The sequence below is a fragment of the Vombatus ursinus genome, unplaced genomic scaffold (genome assembly GCF_900497805.2).
Source record: "Vombatus ursinus unplaced genomic scaffold, bare-nosed wombat genome assembly UNPS02014946.1, whole genome shotgun sequence".
Taxonomy (NCBI): Eukaryota; Metazoa; Chordata; class Mammalia; order Diprotodontia; family Vombatidae; genus Vombatus; species Vombatus ursinus.
Window position 1 is genome coordinate 790,635 of NW_020954724.1, and position 27,580 is coordinate 818,214.

The window sequence follows — 27,580 nt, forward strand, 5'->3', positions numbered from 1 at the left end:
ATGCATTCCAGACATTCCAAGGAGAGGTCCATTAACCTCACCAGACTGCCAGAAAGATCCACGATAGAAAAAAAGTTGAGAATTTCCATTGTACATCTCCAACAAGTGAAGAAGTAATAGCTACTAAATGTATGGAGATATTTAGCTGTAGTTGACAGTGTCAGAATAAGTCGTTAAGTAAACTGATTTTATCATTTGATAACTTTTCCTGTCCATCTACCACATCAGTAACTTGTCTATGACTTACAGTCTTAAAGTTTCCTGGGCATGTGAGATGGTGACTTGTCCAAGGACATGCAGTTTATCTTTGTCAGAGAAAGGACTTTAACCCAGGTTTTCCTCATTCTGAGACTGGCTCTCTTTTCCACTGTGTGGATCTGTGTATTGTTTGCTGATAGTACTGAGGATTCAGCCCATACAGAGGGTGGCAGGGCCCAGGTGGCCTACTGACCCACGCTAGAAGTTATGGCAATAAAAGTCTGAGTAAATCTATATATTTAGCATGATACTCGAGTTAACTGAGGGGCAGCTGGGTGGCACAGTGGCTTGACTGCTGGGCCTGAGGTCAGGAAGACTCACCTTCTGTAGTTTAAATCCGGCCTCAGACGCTTAATAGCTTGTGACCCTGGGCAAATCACTTAACCTGTCTGCCTCAGTTCCTCATCTGGAGAAGGAAATATGGCAAACCACTCCAGTATCTTTGCCAAGAAAATCCTAAATAGGGTTGTAAAGAGTCAGACAAAACTGAAATGACTGAATAACAAGTTAACTGAAAGGTCATTAGGTACATGACTAATATTTGTTTTTCCCTAAATGTGATTGCAAAAAAATTTTAAAAATTAATTTGGGAAGATTGCAAAAAGTTTTTTTAATATTGTTCTTATTTTAGTTTGAAGTAAGCTGTTCAGTGCAGTTCATTTTGGTTTCAGATTCACAGGTGTAGGTTTTAACTGTACTATGAAAGGAAACTATTGTTTGCTAATTGTTGTTGTTGAATAATTTTTCAGTCATATCTGACTCTTTGTGACCCCATTTGGGGTTTTCTTGGCAAAGATACTGGAATAGTTTGCCTTTTCTTTCTCCAGTTCATTTTATAGATGAGGAACTGAGGCAAACAGGGTTAAGTGACTTGCCTAGGATCACACAGCCAGTAAGTGTTTGAAGCCAGATTTGAAGTCAGGAAGATGAGTCTTCTTGACTTCAGCCTGGCACTTTATCTACTGTGCCACCTAGCTGCTTTGTTTTTTTCCCTCCATATTAAAATATAATATTAATTTACCTATATATAATACTTTAAGGTTATAAGAATTAAGTGAGATAAATTATATAGCCATTATTAGCTCCATTTTACAGATGAGGAAATGGAGGCTTAACAGACTAAGTGACTTGCCAGGATTTCACAGCTATTATCTGAGGCAGAATTTGAATCCAGGTCTTCTGATTCAAAGTCCAGCAATTTATCCACTGTGCCACCAAACTGAGCTAAACAAAATTTAGTGATTCCACGTGATCTCTGGTCGGATAAGACTTTCAACTTGTAATAGAACTAGTACATTCCAAAAATTCTCTAAACCTGAATCTAAATCTAATGTTCATTCAGTCCAAGCCCTTGAGAAACGCAAGAAGAATAATGGCATCATTGGAAAAATGTCTTTGTGTCATTTTTGTCATTTGTTTAAAATGCTAGTGCTGATAATAGCATATAAAGTGGCATAGTTCAAAAATTCAGCTGGGATTAAGGCACAAGACAGGACTGGCTGACTAGCCACCAGAGATATTAGCAGGTAAGAGGGTTTTGTTTTGCAAATGAAATAATATGCTCTCCTAATCACAGCTACCTGGAGGCAGCAAGTTTTTTATAACCTGTGACCAGAATACTTTAGATTTTCTGATTCAGAATCATGTTCATTTGACCGACACTACTTTTTCGTCTTTATTTTTCCTCTTACTCTAGGTTTCAAACACCAGATTCTAGATTTATCAAGGACAGCTATATCGGGCAGTCCCAATCAGCCATACCTTTATCAAAATGAAGAGTCTCTAAGAACAACAGGAAAGAGAGATGTTTCCAGGTGTAGGACCAAAAGAGAATACCAGCACATCACCTTTAACTGCTCTAGTGGCCTTCCAGTTACTCTTAGTGTTTACATTCCATACATTCTTCTAGTCATCCTCTACGTCCCCGCCAAAATAATCTTTCTGAGTCATAGGCCTGACAATGTCACTGCCCTGTGAAATTACCATTCTCCTTTTTGATAGCTCTAATTATTAAGAAGTGGATACTTCAATTAAAATGAAATTCACCTCTCTGCCACTTTTACCTACTGTTCCTCCTCCCCTCTAAGGCTTAGCAGAAAAAGTTTGATCCCTCTTCAGTAAAGCAGCCCTTTAAATGTTTGAAAATGGCTTCATGTTCTTTCTCCAACTATTCTCCTCTCCAGGCAAAACAGAACAAAACAAAAACCCTAGAAAATTCAGCTATTCTTCATGGGGCATGGCTTCCAATATCATCCTCATGGCTTGTCTCATTTAAGTGCTCTCCCGTTTATTAGTGTCCTTCCCATAATCAGACACAATAATCCAGATATCTGACAAGGGCAGATCCCTCATCTCCCCAGTTCTAGATACATACCTCTCAATCCAGAGATTTCATTACCTTTTTTGCCAGCATAGCACTCTTGTGACTCATACTGGATTTGCTACCCACTGAAGCCTCCATAGCCTTTTTGTAAAGACTTGTGTCCAGGGGCAGCTAGGATAGAGCACCAGCCCTGTAGTCAGGAGGACCTGAGTTCAGATCCGGCCTAAGACCAAACACTTGACACTTACTAGCTGTGTGACCTTGGGCAAGTCACTTAACCCCAATTGCGTTAAAAAAAAAAAAACCAAAAAAAAACTTGTGTCCAGTCATGCCCTGCCCTCAACTTCTATCTGTGAATTCATTATAATATAGACCTTCACATTTATCTTTTTGGATTCTGGCATCCACTGCTCCCCAGGCATGTGACATCAGCAAATTTGATAAGCATGCCATTTTTTGCCTTTATTTATATTACTGATAAAAATGTTGAACAGGACAGGGCCATTGTGCGTACTTGGAGTATCCCAAAATTCTATGGTTGGCCCAGTTGATAGGGCGGTTTTGTTTTGTTTTGTTTTGTTTTTAATAAATTATTAGGCAAAGGGGGAAGAATCTGTCACTAACTGATAGGCAAGTGTGTGAACCATGAGAGTATTCTGGTAAATGGCTAATGAAAAGCAAGTTACCTTTCATTAATAGAAACAAACCAAATATTTTCAAATGTAAAAAACATATGTATTTGACTTTTACTGTGTATTCATTCATTAAAACATTTCTTTCACATCTCTTTTCGAGGTTCTGTATTAGGTACTATGTGCAGCTAGTTGACACAGTGAATAGAATGCACAGCTCAAAGTCAGGAAGACTCATCTTCCTGAGTTCAAATCTGGCCTCAGACACTTACCAGCTGCATGACCCTGGACAAATCACTTAACCCTGTTTGCCTCAGTTTCCTCATCTGTAAAATGAATTAGAGAAGGAAATAGCAAACCACTCCAGTGTCTTTGCCAAGAAAACCCCAAATGGGGTTGTGAAGAGTCAGATATGACTAAAATGACTAAACAACAACAAAGTAGGCACTGTGAAGAATAAAGAGGAATGAAATCATGTCTTTGACATTATAGAGCTTACCATTTACTAGAAAAGATCATATGCTCATTGACCAAGAGTTGGAAGAAACCTCAGAGGCTATCTAAAAACTTCATTTTGCAGATGAGGAAACCAAGGTGCAGAAAGGTGAAATAAACTGCATAAGGTCAAACTCATGTCCTCTGACTCTAAAGTCATTTCTCATACAACATTGTCTTCCATAAGACATACCAATCACCAGAATAAAAAGGTGCAATAAGAGAAGTGCTCAATGTCTTGTGGACTAAAAGAGGAGACGTTACTTCTGGTCGGGCTTGGAGTGGGGAAGACTTCAAGAAAAATATGATGTTTGAGCAGATCCTTGATATTTGGATTGATAGATGGACAGGATATTGGACAGGCAGAGCTGGAAAGTGTGAGAGGGCAGGTATGGGGAGCATGAGCCCAGTAGTATGCTCATAGAACAGCACGTGGTCTGGTTTAGCTAACACAAGTAATCCCAGAGAAGCATAAGTGGGCGATGAGTTTGGAAATGTGGATTGGGGACAAATCACGGAAAGTCTTGAATGTCGTAAGGGTGAACTATGGTAGTTGATATCCAGAAGCAATGAAGGGTTTTTGAGCAGGGGTTGGGGAGAACACTTGGCATGATCAGAGCATTGCCTTTGGAAGCTTAATCTGGCAGCAATGCATATTATAGATTGTAGTAGGAAGAGACTGGAGGGAGGAGAGAGGCCAGTTAAGAAGTTCCTAAAGTCATTTAGGTGAGAGGTAATGACTAGAACAAGAGAGATTGGCAGCTACTGGAATGATTTGCAGATTTTTCTTGGGACACTTGGATTTCAAATACCAGTGGAGGATTGGTGGGTTCTTACTACAGAATCACAATATAAAATCTTACATAAATTTCTTAGATTTATCAACCCTGATATGGTTTAAAGTGGTGTGTGAGTTGTTGTTTTTTTGCCTTTAGTTGAACACTTAAGTTGCCAAGTGCATATCTCCTAGTTTGAATTCAGTGAAATGGGACTGAAATATTTCAAAGGCAGGAGCTTCTTTATTTTCTCACCTAGAAGGCATTTTTCTGTTCATCCAACTGGACCATGGTTACTAGGGGGAAAAACCCCAGGATGAATAATGGCGTACCCTTTTCTTGACCTACCGGTATATTTCAATTTGTCTTTGGGACATTTGTTTAAGTACCAGGAAAAAAAGTATGACTATAACTATGTCTGTGTAAAAAACAACAATGGGTTTAAAATCAGGGGATCTGGGTTCAAGTCCCACCTTTACCACTTAACTGTATGATCTTGGGAAATTTCCCTGTATTAGGCTAGCCTTTGTTTCCTCATCTGTAAAGCAAAGGGTTGGACTATGTGGCTTCTAAGGTCCCTCCCAGCTCTAAACTGATGATTCTAGGGTCCTGCTTTCTGCTTACTGAGCATTTCCCTCTCCTGCCAGACATATCTGTTCAATGTATGAGTTTGATATATTAATGCTGAATATTTAGATTTAAATGAGATAATGCAAATAGAGTACCCTATAAAATGCCATCTAAATATCATTAAAATCATCATTATAATTATCATTATTAAACCTAGAGTACCTTCCTTGGTACGCATATTTTGGAGGAGTTTTTCACAAAAGTTGGAACACATTTTGTTTTGATCAATTTATAATTAATTAATTTATATTCATAAGTCATTGTTTTATACATATATGTGAGTTTAAAATTAAGTTTTTGAGCTTGTTTATATGTACCTCAGGGAAAGCTTGAGAGCTCAAGAAAATTGTGAAAGTTGCCCAAATATCTTTGCCCAATTATTTTCATCAGTAATGGAGAACAGATGCCATCATAATGTTCAGACCCTTAAAGAAAGATACTCTCAGCAATATTCTATTGACATTTGTACTTGTGTTTTGAAGTATTAAAGACTATTTAGTGATGCTGACATTTACCAAGAGCTGCTATGGATTTTTTTCCCATTGCTACCTCTCTCCAGGGTGTCTAGGCCTTCAGACAAAGAAGGGAAAACCATTTCTAATTACCTTTCTTGGAACCAACAGTTGTTGAGTAAGGAAAACATGAGTTGATTTTTCGATACATATTTGAATAAGTGGGGAGGTATGTTGGTAGAATGAGCACAAGCCCTAGGACTCAGGAGGCCTGGGTGCCTGTCTCAGTTCTATACTTGAGAAAAATAATTGAATTTTCCTGGGTTTCACTTTCCTCCTCAGTAAAACAAGGAAAGTGGAAGTGATGATATTTCAATTCTTTTCCAACTCTTCTTTTTTATGAAAGAATTTTTAGACAGGTAAGGAACTAGAGAACAATTTAGGCTCAGTCACTAACAACTGTATGACCTTCAGCAAACAACCTCCTTAAGAACTTCTTCCTTTATGAAATGGGGAAAGTAATACTAGCACTACCTACTTCTCACAGTTGTTGGGAAGATCAAGTCAAAGAATTATGGAAATGCTCTTCAGAGCTCAAAGTGTCATTGTTATGATTACCGTTATGAAATCTTGGAATTGCTTTTAGCTTTGAATGGGCAATGACCAGAAGAGAGGGGCAGTATGGATGATTTCACTGGGACTCTGTAGAGTTGGCTTTGTTTTGTCTTTGATTTTTGCTATCCATCAGCCCAATTCTTCAAATAAACCTCCCATTTTAAATCCACATATAGCCTTCTGGACTTGGGGAGCTCCCATGAAGCTTGGTATGTGCTCTGGCTCCTTGAGGCAGGATACATACTTTGAAATGATGTGGTCACTCTTACAGTCATGAAGACCTGAGTCCAAATCTGACCTCAGGTACTTAATAGCTGTATAACTCTGGACAAGTCACTTAACCTCTGTTTGCTTCAATTTCCTCATCTGAAAAATGGGGATAATAATACCACCCACCTTCCAGGGATGTGAGAGAATATTTACAAAGTGCTTAACAACTCCTGGCACATATTAAGTACTTTATAGATGCTAGCTATTATAGGACAAAAGAATCTGGAAGGGGGCAATGCTGCTAGAATATATGGATATGGAAGGGAATTTCTTATTCAAAAGCTACATCATGAATAAAAGAGTCAGTGGAGTAGCATCGTATACGAAGATAATACTGAGAAAATCCAGGGATCAAAGTGGCGCTAAGTATGGTAGAGAGAGTTTGGATGAGCATCCATGGAGGTGAGAAAGAAGCAATGTTTCGGTGGGAGACTATATGATCAGGAAGAAGAAATAGACAAGAAATTAGGAAACAGATCATATGCCTGAAATCCAAACTTGATGCAGCCAGATGGAGCTCTTCAACTCTATTTCTGCAGGAATTCTCTTTCTGCTGAAATCAGAGTAATTGTTAAATTGTTGACTTGCCATAACAACAATTTCATTCTCGAAAAGCTGGAGGAAGGGATTAGGAGAAGATGCTGACCAGGTGTCACCCCATCTTTCTAGACTTCTTTCATAGGATCATAGATTTGGAGCTCATTTTACAGACACAAAAAAGGACCCTGGTACTTTTCACTAAGACAAGTTGCTTCCACTTACTCCATAGATACTTGACTAGTGGTCATATGGCCTTTATTTGAAGTCCCCCAATGAGATGCAACTAACTACCTTCTGAGGAAGCTCATTCGACTTTTAGATCAGTTCACTTACTAGGAAATTTTTTTTACGTCAAGTCTAGATCTACCTCCCTGTGATTTCCTTCCATTCTTCCAACTGAATAATGATGACAATGATGATATCTATATCTATAGTGCTTTAAGGTTTTCAAAGTGTTTCCCATGTATTATGTCAAATGATCCTTGAAAAGCAGTTAGTACAAATACTATTATGACCACTTTAGAGATGAAACTGAAGATCAGAGATTACATAGCTAGCAAGTGTCAAAAGACAGAATTCCATCCCTGGTCTACCTGAGTCCAAGACCATTCCAACATTCATTCCATCAGTCAGAACAAGAACTCCTCCTCCATCTGTCTTCAAATATAATTTTTTGAATACAGCTGTCACATTCTCTCCTAAGTCTGATCTCCACAATCAACCTCCCAAGCTCTTCTCACCTGACCTGTGACCTCTCCCTCCCCTGTATAACACACCCCCTTTTTAGGCTGTCAACCCCATTTAGAAGGTAAGCTTCTTGAGGGGTAGGATTATGTCACTTTTGTATTTATAACCCTAGCACTTAGCACAGTGTTTGAAACATAGTGCTTAATACATGTTCTTTTTTCATTGACTCACTCACCCATTCATTCATTCATTCATTCAACCAGTCTTCATATAGCATAACCTCAAAACCCTTCACCATCCTTGTCATGCCCCTTCAGATTTTCTACAGCTTATTCTAAAATGTGACATCAGGGATATACTTCAAATGTGCACTATTTAACACAAGGGTTAAATAAGGGTGTAGTGTACAGCCATGCTCCCTGAGGTCATAGTTGAATAAATACTTATTGACTAATTTACCCTGCAGCTGCTGAGATCTGGTGGACACTTTAGAGTACAGGATCTTAAACATGTACAACTAGAAGTGTCTGCAATCAATTGCTAAGAAGCCAGATGCACCACCACCTCTTCATCAAGGCCACACATATTCCATTCATTTTTAACTGTGTAGGAGCACCATGTGAGATTTCAATACCTGGAAAAATGTTATTTCAAGAACAAATTTGTTAATATTTAAAGCATTTAAGTTGGATTCCCTGTGGGTAATGGGGTCTGGGCAGGGCAGCTGTAGGGCTGAAGGATTCCCTTCATTAAATCTAGCCACTGCCAACATTCACTGTATTATTTTTGGTGCCATCCAGGTGGAATGATTCAGGAAGAGACGTGCCACTGAACCATGATAACCTTTACTTACAATTGTGGCAGGATTAACAAGCTATACAAATACTCAGACTAGCATTAAAGGGGAAAAAAGGAAACAACCATGCTACTACCTGTCATGTGTAAAGAAAAGCAAGTTAAGATTTATGTGAGATTTCCATTGATGTATTTATATGAAGTGTGACCATATTATCTACTTTTTATAAATTTTAAGTTAATCCTGATCCTGAAGTCCACCTTACCACCATTTTCTATAATAATAGGTTATAGGTTACAATTTTGAAGTTTCCAAATGTGAAATATTATATGGAGTCTTACAAACTTCTCCGTGACTTAATCAAGTTTCATGAATTCCTATGGCCAAAAAATGCATCACTTGGCAGCATAAGCATGCATAAAGTACAGTCAGTTCACACCCTAGGATGTACTAGGACACACTGTAACAATCAGCCCATGTTCTATACATGCCTATGTCTTGAAGTGAAGCTCTGGTGGAGAGCATCTCTGAATTTACTTATCCTATTCCTTGGGAGGGCAGCTAAATGGAACAATGGATGGAGCATTGGGCTTGGAATCGGGAATACTCCTCTTCATGAATTCAAATCCAGTCTCAGACACTTACTAGTTGTGTGACCCTGGGCAAGTCATCTAACCCTGTTTGTCTCAATTTCCTCATCTGTAAAATGAGCTGTAAAATGAGTCTCTTTGCCAAGAAAACCTCAAATGGGTCATGAAGAGTCAGACACAACTGAAAAGAATGAACAATTCTTTGGGTAACAGATTGACATTCCATCACCAAGTCTACATTTGAAACACTTCCATCTGGTAAGACTTACCTAAACTTGATTAATAAAGCCTGATCCATACAGCTCTATTGATAAAGCCTATCATAATCCTAAGAGTTCTTCATGCCGCCGCGAGGCACTGAAGTAGGAATTAAATCAAGTCAAGTATTAATATGCATTTTTTTAAACAGAAGAGCAAATTGGAGCCTACATTTTGGAGGGCATTCTCACACCAGGTGTCTAGACTTTAAATTGAGGGCTCAATCTGCCATACCTCCTCATAAGAAAATCCGTTCCATTTTAGGAAAATTCTAAGTGGAATTCTTTCTTATCTGTCCCTAATAATAGAGAGCATTTATAGTACTTTGAGGTTTGTAAAGTACTTTTAAAGTATTTCATTTTATCTTCACAACAAACTTGGGAGACAGATACTCTTATTATTTCCACTTTATAGATGAAAGGTAAAGTGATTTACTCAGGGTCAAACCAATAGTAAGTATCTGAAGCCTGATTTGAACTCACAACTTGATTCCGAGTCCATTACACTATCCCCTGAACCTCTTAGCTTCCTCTCAATACCTTCTACTCACCTGTCCTAGTTCATATCTCTTGAACCACATAGAATAAGTATAAAACCTCTCTCAATATTAGCCTTTCACATATTAGAAAACAGTGATCTTATCTCTTCTAAATTTCTCTACCAAACTAAATAAATTCCTTCAACAATCCCTAATCTGATACATTTTCAATCCCCTTCTCACCCTCATCATTCTCCCTTGGACATGTTCTAATTGATCAATATCCCTATGAAGATGTTGCCCCCAAAAGGGAACAAGGAGTGCCAGCTATGGTCTTGCTATTGAGGGGTGAGACAAGACTCCCCTTTCTTAGAGTGGTAACTTTAGAACTTCAACCCATATCCTCAGAGCTGCAAAGATTCCCAACATTAGTACAGGTCACAAACCATCTATGCCTTTTCATGTTCGTGATTCTTGACTATGTTCTCTCATAAATCCTTTGGAGAGGATCTACCCAATATCCTAGGAAAATCCCTCTAAATCTGTTTACATTTCATGGGCACCAGTACAGCAGTTGGACTGTCCAGCTGCTATCCCTGCTTAGTGCACAAACAACCCATCTCCTTTTATGATCAAACTTTCCTGGATGACATCCCTTAAACCATTTTTTGTGCAAAGGCCTCTCTTGGGAATATGTCTCCTCCTATTTCTGTTCATCAAGCATCTATCCATTATTCTTTGGGTCATCCACAACTTTGATTCTTTGAATATGGTAGGGTTTTGTTATTTGTAGCTCTACAACATCATCAAGAAGAATATTAGCATTAAAAAGATATATATTTGTGTCAGGGAGTAGCTGGGTATTGTTAAAGGTACTGAGCATTGTCTTCAATGAAATCCAGTCCACTTTCTTTGTCCTCTTCAATGTTAGGTCCAAATAGTTTGCCCTGTCATACACACACATTTATATATATGCATATGTATATATATATACACATACATTTATATCCTCCCACATATATAAATAGAGATACACAGGTGTATATCATATATCGTATGAATATATGTATATTATATATATACTGATTTATATTGATGGACTCAATGGACTGCCTATCTAACTGCATGTCATAGTGTTGGTCGTGAATATTTTTCATCCATTTATCATTGATGTCTGTTCCTATATGAGTTGTAAGTCTATTCTCCTTTGAAAGATCATAGATCTTCCTTAGGAAGTTCCATAATATTCTGGGACTTGATGCAAGTATCACAATGTTATCCAAAAGCAGGAACATCTGCGGTTTGTCCCTATGAATAGAGAATCTTTCTTCCATTTGGAGTCTTTACAAGATATCCTCCATGACATTACTAAACATTATTGACAAACATTATTCTCTTTGTTTTATGTTTTGCTTCATTTTGATAATCAGATAGTCTTTGAAAAGAAACTTGAAAAGAACCATTCTTATGGCTGCATTTATCAAGGAGTATTGTTTTATCTGGGGCAGCTAGGTGGCACAGTGGATAGAATGCCAGGCCTAGAGTCAGGAAGACTCATCTTCATGAGTTCAAATGTGGCCTCAAGACATTTACTAGCTATGTGAGTCTGGGCAAGTCACTTAACTCTGTTTGTCTCAGTTTCCTCAACTGTAAAATAAGCTGAGAAGGAAATGGCAAACTACTCCAGTATCTTTACCATGAAAACCTTCCAAAAGTGGCCGCAAAGAGTCAGACATGACTGAACAACAACAACATTGCTTGATCTTATGAATGGGAGATGCCTTAACGGAGGAAAGCCTTTAAGGTTGCATTTTATTCTACTAAGTCATATACCTTTTGGAGGGAATGGGGATAATCATTATTATTATTTTGTGAGGCAATTGGGGTTAAGTGATTTGCCCAGAGTCACACAGCTAGTAAATGTTATCTGTCTGAGGCCTGATTTGAACTCAGGTTCTCCTGACACCAGCGCTGGTGCTCTATCCACTGCACCACCTAGGTGCCCCAAGGGAATGGGGATAATCAACAATATATAAACAGTGCTTTCTTTATACTTTTCAGTCAATTTTGTATCAATGGATTTGAGTTTTGCTATTAAAAATAGTTTGCAAAAGCCTCTCTATTCCTTTCTAATATTTTCATAAAGATTCCCTCATTATATGAGCAGATCCCTCCCACGAAGGGTTCATGAGTATGAGAGAATAGGAATTCAGGAGGATTATTCTTGGTGAGGTATAATAACATTTTGATTTTCTCCTATGCATCTGATATTTTATTTTCTTTGAATTCTCATATAAAGTGAGTCTTTAGTGGTGTCAGAACATCACCTCTATAACAGATTTCTCCTCTGTGGACTTGGACTGGTTTAACTATCCTTCCTAGTTTCACCTTTATATGTGTCATTAATTTTTTATATTTATATAAATTTGTATTTAATTTGTAAATTATATACGTGTATATGTATATATGTATACATATATGTAATCAGAGGTTCCGTGTGATGGTTCTGCTATTATGGCTGATAACAACAGTTTGTGATAGCACTACTTAAAAATCTGTTACATTTTTGATTTGCTGTTCTTGCATTTTCATCTAAAAGTGTTCTTGGGATGATATGGTTTAGTATATGCCCAGTACACTGGAGATTTTGTTTTAGTCTATACTGCTTTGTTCTGTTTTATGAGGCAAGATTGGTCTTAATCTTTTTCCATCCTCCTCCATACTATATTAAACATGAGTTTGTATTCTGGACTGGAATTGTACTTGGGCGCCATATCTCTTTGGCAAAGTAATCAAGTATTTGCTGGATGCAATGACTCAGGTTCTTGTAGGCTCTTTATGAAGTCAGTGTTTTACCTTGGTTAAACTTCTCTAAGACATGGTGATATTTAAGACTTTTACTTTTATCTACTTCCGTTTTGGCAAAAACTGTTTATTTAAGTAGGTTAGGTTGAAATTATTGTAATTGTAGACAGATTCATCTTTCCATATCTAACTTTCTTTCTAACTTAGTGTTCATTTTTACCTTTGCTAGAACTATCCTCCACTTCGCACGCAGACAATAGATTTTGACTGACTTCCACTTCGGGAATTAGTCAACTTCTTTTTGTGTGTGATGTTGTTTGGTGTTTGCCAGCTCTCTTGTTGAAGAAAGTATCCATGCCACATAGGAATAAAGCTTCTGAGAAGTGTACAAGCTTTTGAATTCTTTTGTTTCTTAAACCTAAACCATATTAAAAGAAAATGAACAAGAATTTACTTAGTGCCTACTACACACTGGGCACTGTGCTAAGTGCTTTACAAATATTATCTATTTTATCCTAGCAACCCTAGAAGGTAGGTGGTATCCCCATTTTGCAGATCAGAAAATTGAGGAAGACAGAAGTTAAGTGATTTGCCCAGGGTCATATAGCTAGTAAGTATCTGAGGTCACATTTGAATTCAGATCTTCCTGAATGCAAGTCCAGGGCTCTTTCTACTGCATTATCTAGTTTTCAGAATATCTTTCATTGAAGTCTTTCAAGATCATTATATTTCTATTAATGTAGCCTAAAATTACCTTAACTTTTTTTGCACTTGTATTGAACTTTTAGTCCACTAAAATCTGTGTCTTCATATAAATGGCTATCCACACACATTATATACTTGTTTAATTAATGTTTTGCATCTGACTATAGTACTTTTAAATTTTATCTTGTTAGGTAGAACAATGATCCAAATTTATTATAAGTTTTTAGGATCCTGATTCTGTCAATCAAATGTTCAAACTATTCTTCCTAGTTACTGGTCATATAAACATTGGAAAAACATGTCATCAGTATCTTCATTCAAATCAGTGGCAAAAATAGTGACCAGAACAGGATTGAAGATCATAAAATAACTCCCTCCAAATCATAGGCTCTTAACTTTTTTGGGTGTGTTTTACTAGACTGGCAGTCTAGAGAGGACCCCCTTTCAGGATAATATATTAAGTGCATAAAATATAATAAACAGATTACTAAGGAAACCAATTATACTGAAAAATTATGAAAATATGTTTAAAAACAAGTTTATGGACCCCAGATTAAGAAACCTTGATTTAAAATGATGCTGATACAATGATTATCACTCTTTGGCTATGATCATTCAGAAAATTTTGAATCGATATAACTATACTATCACCCAGCCCATGTTTAATCACCTTATCCACAAGGTTATTTTGAGGGACTTGTTGAAAACAACATATACTTTTCTGATTTATTGATTGCATTTTCCCCTTAATCTAGCTTGTATAAGCATGTGAGTGACCTATAATTGATGTTATTTTCACATACACATATATCTTTTTCAAAGAGATCTCATTTCAGTGGTATCACCTGTATTTGGGGGTAACTTATACTCAGACCAATAGAGAGATATTTCCAGAATTCCCTTGATTTCAGAGGTAGGTGGATGGCATAGTGAATATAGCACTGGACCTGGAGTCAAAAAGAGCTAAGTTCAAATAATGAGAATTATTTAATATAACAACATTATAAAAATTAAATAACTTTGAAAGCTTATAAGACCTACAATCAATATAATGACCATTCATTATTCTAAAGGACTAATGATGAAACATGCTATCTATTACACAGAGGTAATAGATTTAGGGCACAGAAATACACACACATACTATGCATATATACACACATACGCACACACATATATACATACATACATATATGCACATATACATATACACACATATAACCCCCATATATAGGTATATATGATATATATATACACATATGTATGTGTATATATATATGTATAATCATTGAGGAAAATTGTTTTGCCTATGTTTTATGAAATGGGTTTTCTTTTCTTCTTTTTTCCCATCAGGGAATAATAGGAAGATGATGTGGGGAGGTCTTACAGATGTGAAATATCATAAGCATTTTTGGATGAGGTCACTATATTATTAGTTTTAATTGACTGTCACTTTGTGGCAAGACATGTCTCCTGAAGTAGGAGTAATCTGAAAATGTTTGTAATGTAATTACAAAACATAGCAATAAAACTTTTTTAAAAAGAAACTTTACTATATGTAATACCTTGGGCAAACCATTTAACTTCTGCCTCAATTTCCTCATCTATAAAATTAAGATAATAGCAACTGCCTCCCAGATTTGTTGTGAGGATAAAATGAGGTAATATTTGTAAAGCACTTTGCAAACCATAAAGCTGTATATAAATGCTAACCATTATTATCTATAATAAGCACCTATTAAATGTCTATGTGACAGGCACTGTGCCAATGCTAGAGATACAAAGAATGAAATAACAACAACAACAAAAGAAAATTAATTTAGTCTGGCATGATTTGTTTTCATTGATCCTATACTGGCTTATCATAATCAGTATCTATCTTTGTTAAGTATTCGTGAACCATCCACTTAATAATGCATCTTATATTTTCCCCGGTAATTGACATAAAACTTATTTTAAATGATCTTTTCCCCACTTCTTGAAAACAGGAACATTTGCCTATCTCCATTTTTGCTGAAATTTTAAAGAAATGGTATCTGCTATTATTGCTAATATATAAATGACATATGACCAGTGAAATTCACCCCAACATACACACACACAAAGATATATACATACCTATATATATCCCAACATTTCTATAACTAAGAGTCTTAGACACTTATCTAAGGCTCTAAAATTGTTAATCTATAGTCATACAACTAATAAGTACTGGAAGCAAGATCTGAACCCAGATCTGAATCCTAGAATTGAACCCAGATGCCCAGCATTCAATCTACTTTGCCACACTGCCACTCTAGTAAGTATATAAAAACAAAATTCACCAAGGTAGTGGTTGCTTTTTTTTTTTTTTACATTTTCTATTTTGTAAAAGTAAAGTAAAAAAACCACTGAATTATCATTTTTTCCCTAAAAATAAGTTTTAGATTATCAGCCCAGTTTACCTTCATAATGTCTGTGCTGAATGTTAAAGAAAGCTATAATAAATGACATTCAGAAAATCTGTACACTTGGGTTTTCTATAAAGACTTGGCTTTGGATCATGGATATTGGAGCATATTCACACAAAATAGATGAATTTTCAGTTTCAGCTTCTCTGAGCTGGAAAATTAAATCACCACCACCAAAGATGCCAAGGAAAAACACCTTTTGGTACTACTAAAGATTCATAGAGGAAAGAAAAAGAGCTTAGACTAGAATAAAAGCTATTGTTCATTCTTTGAGTCCTGTGAAATAGACGGCCTTTGTTCATCAATACTCATATATTTAACAAGGAAAAATGAAGGGGGGGAGGCAAGCTGATGTAGTACAAAGAAATGAAGAATCAAGAGAGTTGGGTCTTTGTCTCTGCTGTAATTAGCTGTGTGACCTTGAGCAATAATAAAGCTTACATTTATATAGTGCTTAAACTCTACCAAGTGCTTAAGTCAAGACACTTAATCCTTTTGGGCCTCCATTTTCTAGCCTGTAGGTCCTTTAAAATTCAAACTACTGATCTGCTTGCATGTTTATTTCTAGTAATTTATCTTTAATATGTGGACTATTGAGATAAAACCTTTTCATAAAATAGGTATTGATAATTTGTTTCTGATTTGTTACATATGACAAAATTTAAGGTAATCATAAAGGCAATAGGGAAAAAGTGAAAATCTATTTCAAAAACATGAAAATAAACTTGCTTATAAATGAATTAAAAACCACATGCATTTATAACCTTTGAATATCAATTCTTTAGTAGTTTTTTTTTGTCTTTTTACAAATTAGGTGATATGGAAACATAGCATCCCTTCATCTGAATGCACAAGTTTGATAAGGGTAAAGTTACCCTAATGTTTATCAGTCTTTTGAGTGATATCGATCTCATTCAAAAGCACCTATAGTTGCTGAGGCCTGATGCTAACAGCACAATGTCATTCATAAGTAACAGAGTCCAGAGGACTGTTCCATGCATAGAGGATGGGCAAGGTATGATTCTGAAGTGAGCATTGCCATTAATTCTTCCTCTGAAGTTCACCTCATGATGTGTCAGCACACATAGTACATGCTGTATGCATACACACATGTATTACATGTCTATCTATATATACATATAGAAATACACACACACATATCTGGAATCTTGAATTCTGCACAAGATTTCGTGACTGCATGACAATGGCAAGATACTTTTGGCAAATATGTTTCCCTTTATGATCATAATGATCGTATATACAGTCATTGAATAGAGCTTTTAAACATGTTGTGACTCTGAGACAAATGGAGAGATACATGTTGGGTATAAGTAGGCTGAGTCATACTTCTGATGATGTCCAGCAGGTAAGCAATATCATTCGGGAAGCATATGTAGAGGATGTGACCCCAAAGTGCCAGGTCAAAATGAGTTAAAGACTGAAGCCTCTGGTCTATATTGATATTTTCCCATACGAGGTTTATACATCCCCAGAGACCATTTACTTGGATCTTTGCTCCCATATCCTTGATGCAGGTGGGTACTACCCTTGGTTTAGGTACTTGCTGACCCAATTACCCCTCACTGAGGATAATTGCTTGAAGTAAGGAATCGATCCCACCTCTTTACCATGATTTGACTGAGTCAGCACCATTGGAGATAAGAAACTTACAATATGACTAGGGCATACATGTAAAAGAGAACAGTGATATCTTCCACAGATAAGAGATTTAGAAAGAGCTGAATAAAAACAGGGACCACAAATCAGGGACCAGAGAGGGGATTTAGGTCCTGGGGAAAAAGCATCTGCTTACCTGTGCATCTTTCTCCAGAAATACATACAGCTTCAGAAGTGGAGGCAGTGAAGAGGCCCTAGTAGAGCTTTTCTAGAGTCCAGCAACTGGGACCATGTGGCCTCTGAGAAGGAGGGAGCCACATATACATATATAGACACATATAGGAGATGGCCACAGCCAGGAGCAGTCATGGAGGGGCAAGTGTTTGTGAAGCTTAGTCTTCTGTAGGAGTGCCAAGAGTTCCTGGACCCTGTTTTCTGGAGAGAAAAGGAGAAGGTTCTGGACAAAAGCTTCCTTGAGAGAAAGAGTGGCGTTTCAACAGTACCTCTTGGAGAGAAGAAGAGCAACTATTGGATATAGACCTAGAGGAACAGCAAAGGACAGAACCATGAGCAAAGGAGTGATCCCGGACGTGGCCCTTCTAGTATTATGAAGTAATAAGATGATACAGGTCTGATGGGAAAGAAGTCGCCTCTGTGGCAACCTCAAATGTATTGCATGGTCTGGGTAAGTCTCAATTATGTGGAGGGAGAGAGAAAGATGAGTATAAGGGAGGAAGGTGGGACTCCCTGGAGGGAAGAAATATAATCTAGATTAGTCATAAAACAAAGTCATCTCTGTTGACACATTTGACAAGGAATCTTATATAATTTTAATATATGTATGTGAGTCACTTTGATAAAAGAGAGCATTTATGATGACATTTTGCTCTACCCAATCAACCAATTATTATTATTATTATTTGTAATCAACAGATAATAAGCACAAAGAGATCTTTTGTTTTCTCTGTCTTTCAGTCAATTATGTGACGCTAAAGATGTGGTCTGCCATAGGACGCTATTTGCAAAAGCATTCTTTTCTCAAACTTTCATCAAAGATTCCCTCAATGTGCATAGATTTTTTTATAAAAATGCATATGGACCTTGCAAAAATGTGATATTTTAGAGAGAAAGTATTTATGTAAGCCTGTAGTTTTTAATATTCTCTTGGTCTCTTTCATTTGGTAATAACAATATCCAAGAGTCCTTCTTGAATCTATTCCTCTGTACTGCCCAAATTTATTTGCTTCCACCATTGTTCTTCTCTGTAGTGACAGGATCTAGCACAGCTGCTTCTCACCTTTGTTTTCTACACTACCATTTCCTCTTCTGCATGTAGCACATTCCAGATTATTATGTTCATATCCAAACATGGTGACTTCATTGTCATTGATGGTGAGTATATAATTCCTAATTGTCTGAAACAATATTTGGTTTTAATTTTCCCTTTCCAAAGGAAAACTTGTGAATGAATTCCCATCCAATTTGTATGCACTATGTGGCATTCACACACATAGACAAAAATGAAGGTCATTTTTCTTCCGAACTCTTCCATTCTTCCAAATACCTTTGTATTTTGCTGAAAACTTTATCTTCTTCTTTGGGATTTATTTGGTCCTCCACTGGTCTCTCTTCTCTTTACATTTGGGAATCTTATTATGGGTTCAATTGCTATCTCCATGCAGATACAGGCCCTCATCACCTCATGCCTATAATATTGCAGTAGACTGCTGGTAGGTCTGCCTGCCCCAAATCTCCTCTACTCCAGTACATTCTCTATTCAGCCACTAAAGTGATTTTCCTAAAACATGGGTCTGATCATGTCACCCCCCCTCCCACTCAATAAACTCCAGTGGCTTCCTATTGCCTCTAGGAGCAAATACAAAATGCTATTTGGCATTCAAAGACATTTATAACCTAGCTCCCTCCTACCTTTCCAGTCTTCTTATACCTTTCTCCCCAATGTGTATTCTTTGGTCCAGTGACCCTGGCCTCCTGGCTGTACCAGCAACAAGATACTTCATTTCTCAGCTCTGGGAATTTTTTCTGGGAATTTTTACCATGTGTAGTATGTTCTCCCTCCTTCTCTCTGACTATCACCCTCCTTGGCTTCCTTTAAGTCATAACTAAAACACCACCTTCTACAGGAAACTTTCCCTAACCCCTCTTAATTCCAGTGCTTTCTCTCTTTTCATTACCTCCTATTTATCCTGTAGATAGCTTGTTTTGTATATAATTGTTTGAATGTTGTCTCTCCATTAGACTGTAAGAAACTTGAGGGCAAGGACTATTTTTTTGCCTCTTTTTGTATCCCCAGCACTTAGCATGTACTTAACACACAGTAGGTGCTAAATGAATGTTTATTGAATTGAATTTGTTCACTGAATTGAAGAGAATTCCCAGATCTACATATCCTGGCTGAATGTTTCTCCAGAACTCTGGTTCTGTATTGCTTACCACCTAATGAAATTGAATTGAAATGAGGGTCAAGCTTTACGGCCATTAAGAAACAGCCATCACCAAAGGTTTGAACTGGCACAATCCAACTTGAAGCAACATCATGTTGAGTTCTTAAAGACAAAACTCTTTTTGTTTCTTGATGAAACTCCCCATACTCTGCTAAAAACAAGAAGAAATATCATGTGGAGGTGCCAAGGGAAACATACTTACATTATGAAGTATTTCTAACAAATATTTGGGAATTTAAAAAAGAGGCAATTTGCTAAATATCCAAAGAATCTCCAGGCCATCCAGAAATGTGGTACCAGTCTTGAAAGAGAAACATTGCTCGATGCTTTCCACAACAATCTCTCTGAAAACCAGCACAGCTGTTGCAATGCCCATCTATCAAGCTGCTAATAATACAAAGGAATCCTTTCTAGGGGAGGATTAATCTTTAAAACAAAACTCCAACTCTTTAGCTTTTTAATGTATACTTTATTGTCATCTTTCTGGTGTTCCCATGAAGGATTTCAAAGGGCCAATAAGAGCTCTGTGTTTATAAAGCTCTCTAATCATTCCACTAAGTTCAAGAAGTTTGGCAGAACTTGGAAAAACTTAAAAGTGGTAATAAAAGGTTAGCAGCAGGAATTCAAAGCGACCTTGTATGGCAATACAATTTTATACTAGAACATTCTTTTCCACTCTAAGTATACTGCCAATATCTGGGAACGTATCCCTACTGTATAGCTGTGATGATGTTTAAAAATGCTAAAGGAACATGTGAATTATCATCAGAGAGACATTTTCAAGTGTTCCGTGTGCCTGAGCTTTGAAAACACATGATAAAGATGGGGAGGAAGGGATTTGTGCTCTCCTATGGCAGTTTTATGAAGTCACCATCCTCCTAACTGTCCTGTTCCTAGCACAATAAGCTCCAACTTGCCTTGCTGAACAATTGTAAAACATCCACTTAAACTAACCTGGAATGCACACTATGTTCCAGTATGGTGAAAATTCAGTCTGGGTCCATGCCCTCCCAAGCCCTAGAATCCCAAGCACTTTGATTTATGGCCAGCTTATATGAGGGGTTTCCTAATGAATCATGCAGCGTGGGTGGAGACAGAGTGATGCGTAAATACCCTGGACAGGATTCTGCTTAATTCATCTCACAATCTGTGTTGAAAAAAATTTAAAGTGGTAAGCACAGGCTTGGAGCTGAGTCTCATATCTGACTTTTTTTTTCCATAAGAAAGATCCTAAGAAAGGTATAAATATTCTCAGACCTTAGAGGAACTCATTTTAAAGAGGAAGACAACTAGCTACATATATGTTAAGTAAATGGAGTAGCATGAAGACAGTTTCAAAATAGAAAGCATTAGCAGTTTGGAGCCACAGAAAAGGTCTCCTGTAGAAGGTAAGATTTGAACCAAGTCTTGAAGGAAGACAGGGAAGTTAATAGGCAGAAATGAAGAGGAAGCCAATATCACTCAGAAAAGGAAGAATATCTGAATAGCAAATAGAGTAGATAGTAAATATCCATGAAGGGGAAGCTAGGGGGTGCAGTGGATGGAGCACCTGGGCCTGGAGTCAGGAAGACTCATCTCAGTGAGTTCAAATCTGGCCCCAGACATTTACTTAGCTGTGTGACCCAGGGCAAGTCACTTAACCCTGTTTGCCTCAGTTACATAAAATGAGCTGGAGAAGGAAATGGCAAACTACCAAGAAAACCCCAAATGGGGTCACAAAGAGTCAGACACGACTGAAAAATAAACTTTATCCATGAGTACAGTCTCTGAATACAAACCCTGCTTTTAGACTTATCTGACCTACTCATAATTAGTGTATCCAAAGCAGACTGGGTTTTGCTTACCCTAGATTGGACCATCCAGTATCCCTTTGTCTACCTTAGTATAAAATTGCCCAGTCTCTAATATCTGCAGGCCACCCAAAAATTGCTTACTATTCAAGACTGAGCCAATTGCTCAGTCCTGGATTTACACGCATGTATCTTCTTTTCTCTAAACCAGACTGAAATGGAGTCAGAGAATGGCAGTGAAATGGTGTGTATTTGGTGTACAAGTATTCTTGTATGCATGACTATATCCACTGAATCAGATTGTGTATTATCATTAAATCCCTTAGTTAGATAACACAACTACGTGTGAGGCTTTGTTTATGTTCTCTTGAAATCCTAAACCTGACTACCACAATTGCATCTTATTCCACTATAAAAGAAATTTAAGAAATGTTACAAGACTAAGTGTGTTCTTCATATAATAATCAAATGGGAACTGTTGGAACAGCTGTCTTATAACAAATTTCTCCCCTGCTTAAGCATATCCCATGTCAGCCTAGCAGTCTGTAAACTGATGAAAAAGGGGTTTAATTAGCAATAATGTTCATGTCTGGTTAAGGTTGAAAATAACCATTCAAGTTGTAAACTTAGTTTCGAATGAACCACACATAACGCTCTAAACAAGTCTTTTATTTTCCTAGCATCTGAAGTAAGAAAAGAAGGGAAAGTGAAAGTTCTCCTTAGGTGAAAGCTTTTTGAAAAGAGGACAGATTAGAATACCTGGAAAATGTGGATTCAAACTTGTAAGTGGAAAGAAGAATTAAGGGGGTTAAGTTAATATATTCCCTTCAAGTCTCTTGGGTAGAATGTTCATGCACTAGAAAGTTTTTCCAAAGTGCTATGAAACAAGTATTATGCCCTAGGTAATTTTTATAAATTGCATATCCACAAGAGAAATAAGCATGATATCTATTACTTTCTTTCACCTTCAAATTGGGAAAAAGTAATCGGGTTCTTTTCTCCATGTAAGTTGAAACAGAGATTCATAAATTTAGATGAATCATCTGAGCAAAAAGGATATGAAGAATCAATAACCTCTGAATTGAAAAATTGTATTACTTGTATCAGAATAAAATGCTGATTATTAGTTATAGCAATGCTATCTTCATTATCATCACCTTCATTGACATAAGATAATTTATCAATTGCTTCCCCAGGGATTGAGTTTCATATCATTTATTGCTCAAATATAAAGGACTATTAAGAAGAAAGAATAACTTTGTTATAAGCTATATTAAAAGTATTACAGGAGTTGCCTCAAACTAACGAGTCCCTTTCAACTGTAATACTCTGATTCTGAGACCATTCAAAGTTAATAATGGTCACAGGACAAGGCATAATTAAAATTGTTGTTCGTCCTTTGTTTTTGAAGAGGACCAATGACATTACAATCGATGTCTTGACTAGTGTGTGAATTGGATTTAAGTGAGGCAGAGCTGCACAAAGTAGTCAGCCTCAGTCTTCCTGAGTCATCCAAGTCCAGTGGCAGGACAGAAGTCAAGATGCCTGGCGATGACCCAGAATGCAATGGATGAACTTAATGTCTTTGCTATCTGACCAAGTTCTAAGTGCTCCACAGTGCCTTCTTCAGCTGCCTTCACGGTCATTATTCCCCTCAAGTCTCTTGGGTAGAATGTACATGCACTAGAAAGTTTTTCCAAAGTGCTATGAAACAAGTATTATGCCCTAGGTAATTTTTATAAATTGCATATCCACAAGAGAAATAAGCCTGATATCTATTACTTTCTTTTACCTGCAAATTGGGAAAAAGTAATAGGGTTCTTTTCTCCATGTAAGTTCATTGTCATTAGAACAAATTGTTCTCATCCAACCATTCTACTGGGGAAAGTCTTCACATCCTTCAGGTAGACATCTCCCTAACTCCCCAACAGGTCTCAGGCCTGTTCGTTACCCTCAACCCGATTTTAGACCATTTGCTGAGACAGTATATTGGCATGTGGCTGCTGTGTATGCTACGGCTTTTTGGAGCCACAGGTGGGAGTTGGGTGAAGGTGGACACCAAAGGTGGATGAGCAGCCCTAAAAGAGCTTGTCAAGCCCTCACACCAGAGATGCTAGCCCTCCCTGAATACCTCAAATACCTCTGATAATAACAAATAATAATATGCTATGTACTAATAATGAGAAACAGTGAATTAATATAAGTGACACTTCTGTCATTAACTTGATGGTTCACAGCTTCTTGCTTCATTTGGAAATATTAATATAGGTTTACAAAGCACAAAATGAAAACAATGAATATTTGATAAATCAATGGATAGCATAAAGGAATGTCATGTATAGAGTTAATAAAGTGAAAATAACAAAAATTCTGTTATTTCCTTGCTTCTTTAGCCTTGAGATAATTCAAGTTGTCTCCAATGCTTAAGTTAAAATCATACAAGATTCCTTGAAAAGTATAATAAAGATAACTTCATTTGAAGGCCATTTGATTATTATTAGCAAGTGAGTCTACATAGGGAAAACAAGAAGGTGAAGACTATTGTCCAGACTATGATACACAGTTGCATAGATGTTATCTAGTCTATCAGTACATTTATCTTAGATGACATTTTCTGTCTAATGTTATTATTATTTTTATATCCTTCTCCAAAGGGTTAGAGATAGAAACAGTTCTAGGATAAGTCACTATCCTATTATTATTTATATTTAGTGCTGCATACACCACCACATAGACACATAAAATAAAATAACCAATCTTCATAACTGAATAATTGAATAGGTGTTGGACAGGTACTAAATTTTTGCAGTCTTCAATGATGTGTTCCATAACAGTTCCTTTCATATTCTTGCATAATCAACATTGATCACTAAATCCTGACTCTTTGATAACCCTTCCGTAATGACTTGGTCCTAAATTGCTACTGAAAATCTCTCCATTCCCCCATCAAATCTACATGACCCAGTCATTTGTTTGGCACTTGTTGGTTGACGTATGAGTTCATGTGGATAATGATAATAGAGGCCTTTTTGATTTTGTTCTTGAAGCTTAGCCATTTCATAGGTTCTAGCTGGAGATATATCATTTTTGTTTGCATTTGATTAATCCAATGGTGCGTAATTATCAGCTTTTAATGTTGCCCAGTTAAGTAAAGTGTATTTTTTCCAAAAGTATTTCTATGGGGTTTTTACCTGTTTATTATGTGTTCTAAGAATGTTTATGAATTCTCTTCCTCCCTTTTAGTAAGGAAGTGTTAATTTTTCAATAACTAGCTTACGGTAATGGGCCTTGTGTCCTACTAATATATTGTGAGTTGTGAAGATACCTTCCAAATTAGTTATAGTTAATTTTACAGTTCAAAAAGTGTGCATTATTTAGAACTGTATTATAAATATTTTCTTCCCATTCAGCTTTAATTTCAAGACACCAGTAAATCCTTTAGTTTTGCCTAGAGGATTACAAGGTATTTATAAGGATTGCCTTCATCTAATATTCACTGGGACTTCCACATTCAAGCTCAAAACCTTCAACCTTTATTTTTGGAGATACCTTTAAGGTATTCTTTGATAACTCCACTTTTCCTCCTAAGGTTTTTACCATGGTGATGGTTACCACATGTACCACATGTATGGCTGTATGTAGGTCCTGAGTTGCTTTTTCTATTTTCTGCCAAATGTGATGGGAACAGTAACTTCTGGTAGTTATAGCAGATTAATATCTTTTAAAATATTTTTATTTAGTTAGTTAAAAATTTCCCAGTTGTGTGAAAAAATTTACAATCTTTTAAAAAATATTTTGAGTTCCAAATTCTCTCTCTCTCTCTCTTTCCCACGCCTCCCCCTCTTTGAAAAGGCAAGCAATTTGAAATTGATTATACAAGTTAAGTCATGCAAAACATTATCCATGTTGCAAAAGAAAATACAGACAAAAATAGGATAGAAAAATAAATAAAAATAAAAAAAGTTTCAATCTGCATTTAGAGTTCATCAGTTCTCTCTCTGGAGATGGATAGCCTTTTATTGTCTTGGATCATTGTCTTGATCAGGTAGCTAAATGTTTCACAATTGATCATTCTTGCAATATTGTTGTTACTGGATGCAATGTTCTCCTGATTCTACTCAATTCACTTTACATGAGTTCATAGAAGTCTCCCCAGGTTTTTTTGGAAAGCATTCTGCTTGTCATTTCTTATAGCAAAATTGTATTTCATCACAGTCCTACAATGCAACTTGTTCAGCCATTCCCAAGCTGATGAGCATCCCTTCAATTTCCAATTCTTTGCCACCACAAAAAGCTGCTATCAATATTTTTGCACAAATAGGTCCTTTCTCCTTTTCTTTGATTAATATTGGTTAAAATGAAATCTGACCTCTAAGAAAAATAGGTTTTTTCACTTTTTTTTCAAAATTGAGTCATAAAGTTGGACTCATTAAATCATAGAATGATAGCGATGGAAGGAACTACAGAGATTACCTAGTCTGACTTTGTCATTTTACCAAGAAACAGAGTCTCAAATAAAATTCCTCTTCAGTCTACAATGTTGACTCATCTTCACAGAATTTTCTCTACCATGCTATAGAAACCTCTTCACCCTGGAAACTTACTCCAACACTAGACTACTTCTCACATTGGAAATATCCTCCCACCCTGGGACCTCTACCGCTATCACCTCCATTTTAAAGAGGAAGGCCAGGACAACCAATCACATCTTCATTTTCCTCTAGGCTCTACTGATGACTGATATCCACAGAATTTTGAAGTCATAGACTTTCTTTCTGCTTATATTTATATTCCTAGCACTTAACACATTGCCTGACATATAGTAAGCACTTAATAAATGCTTGTTAACTTCACTTAAATTCAATTTCAACAAATTTAATTTAATTGATATGTACAAGGTACTGTGCTAAGCACTAATGACTTGTAATGGCGACCCATATTAAATCCCCAAAAATCTGATTTAAGGAAAATATAGTAAAACATCTGCCATATAAGAAAGGCATAAGTAAATAAGTAGCAAATAGCATCTAATAATAATAATAATAGCTGGTGTTTATTCTTTGAAGTTGTCAAAGTCCTTTGTGTACATTATTTCATTTGACCAGAAATAGTATACATTTCAGTTCTAGTCTACCAGATCTTCTGAGATCTGTCAGTTAGCATGCATGTTGACAGACATGTCATTCATAATTTCTGTAGGGAAAGTAGTGAGGGTAAATTCTCTGAACTGAGCTATGATGGTCCTTGGAAAACAGATACACATCTATCAATGGAGTAATATTTAAACTCTTTCTGGTTTGGCAGGATTTAACATAGCTTTTGCTTCATTAGCATAACCTTCATGTGCCCAGGGTCACCGCCATGTCACAAAGACACTGGACAATGGATTTCTTAACCACAGAAACTCAGTAAGAATGCTTGCAAAGGCTTAGAGGGATTGCAATGTGTATCAGTGGAAATGGGTGCCCACACCTGTTAAGTCATGATCCTGAACATGTGAAAACATACATGTAGTTAGTTCATTACATTCCCAACTTCAGGAAAGGTTCTCAAAAAGAGAGTGAGAAAGAAAGTCTACTTCAGTGGACAGAGTTCTGTGATAACAACCAGGCCACAATGATGGAGGCTCGGTGCTCGTGGAGCTCTGTTAGAAAGAGCCGAAGGCTATTGTCCTGGGTAAAACTCCATCTTAAAGCATTAGACTAAGGCAAAACATACCGAGACTGCTCTGAGACCATGACCAAATTAAGACTCCTGAACAGACTCATGCATGACCTAGAATGTCTGCCTCATCTCTCTTCATCAGAGGAGCTTCTCCCATCCATTAAAACTCTGCCTGGGATAATTTCACAAGGTCAGCAAAGGTCAATAGTTTGCTGACTACCACCTCATTTCACTCTTCCCATCTGAGTGATACTGAACCTCCAAATTGCCTAAGAGTAAAATAC

General features: G+C 36.8%; 1 long non-coding RNA gene across 2 annotated transcripts in view; it reads right to left on the reverse strand.

Annotated features, from left to right (window-relative positions):
* LOC114030238 overlaps window positions 1-27,580 on the reverse strand; it is a 61,378-nt gene that overhangs the window by 5,990 nt on the left and 27,808 nt on the right. Inside the window, exon 3 of one of the 2 annotated variants that reach the window (XR_003567578.1) lies at window positions 17,574-17,812. This is a non-coding gene — a long non-coding RNA (uncharacterized LOC114030238). Of the gene's footprint in view, window positions 1-17,573; window positions 17,918-27,580 lie in introns of both variants that reach the window. The other variant, XR_003567577.1, reaches the window with a different exon arrangement.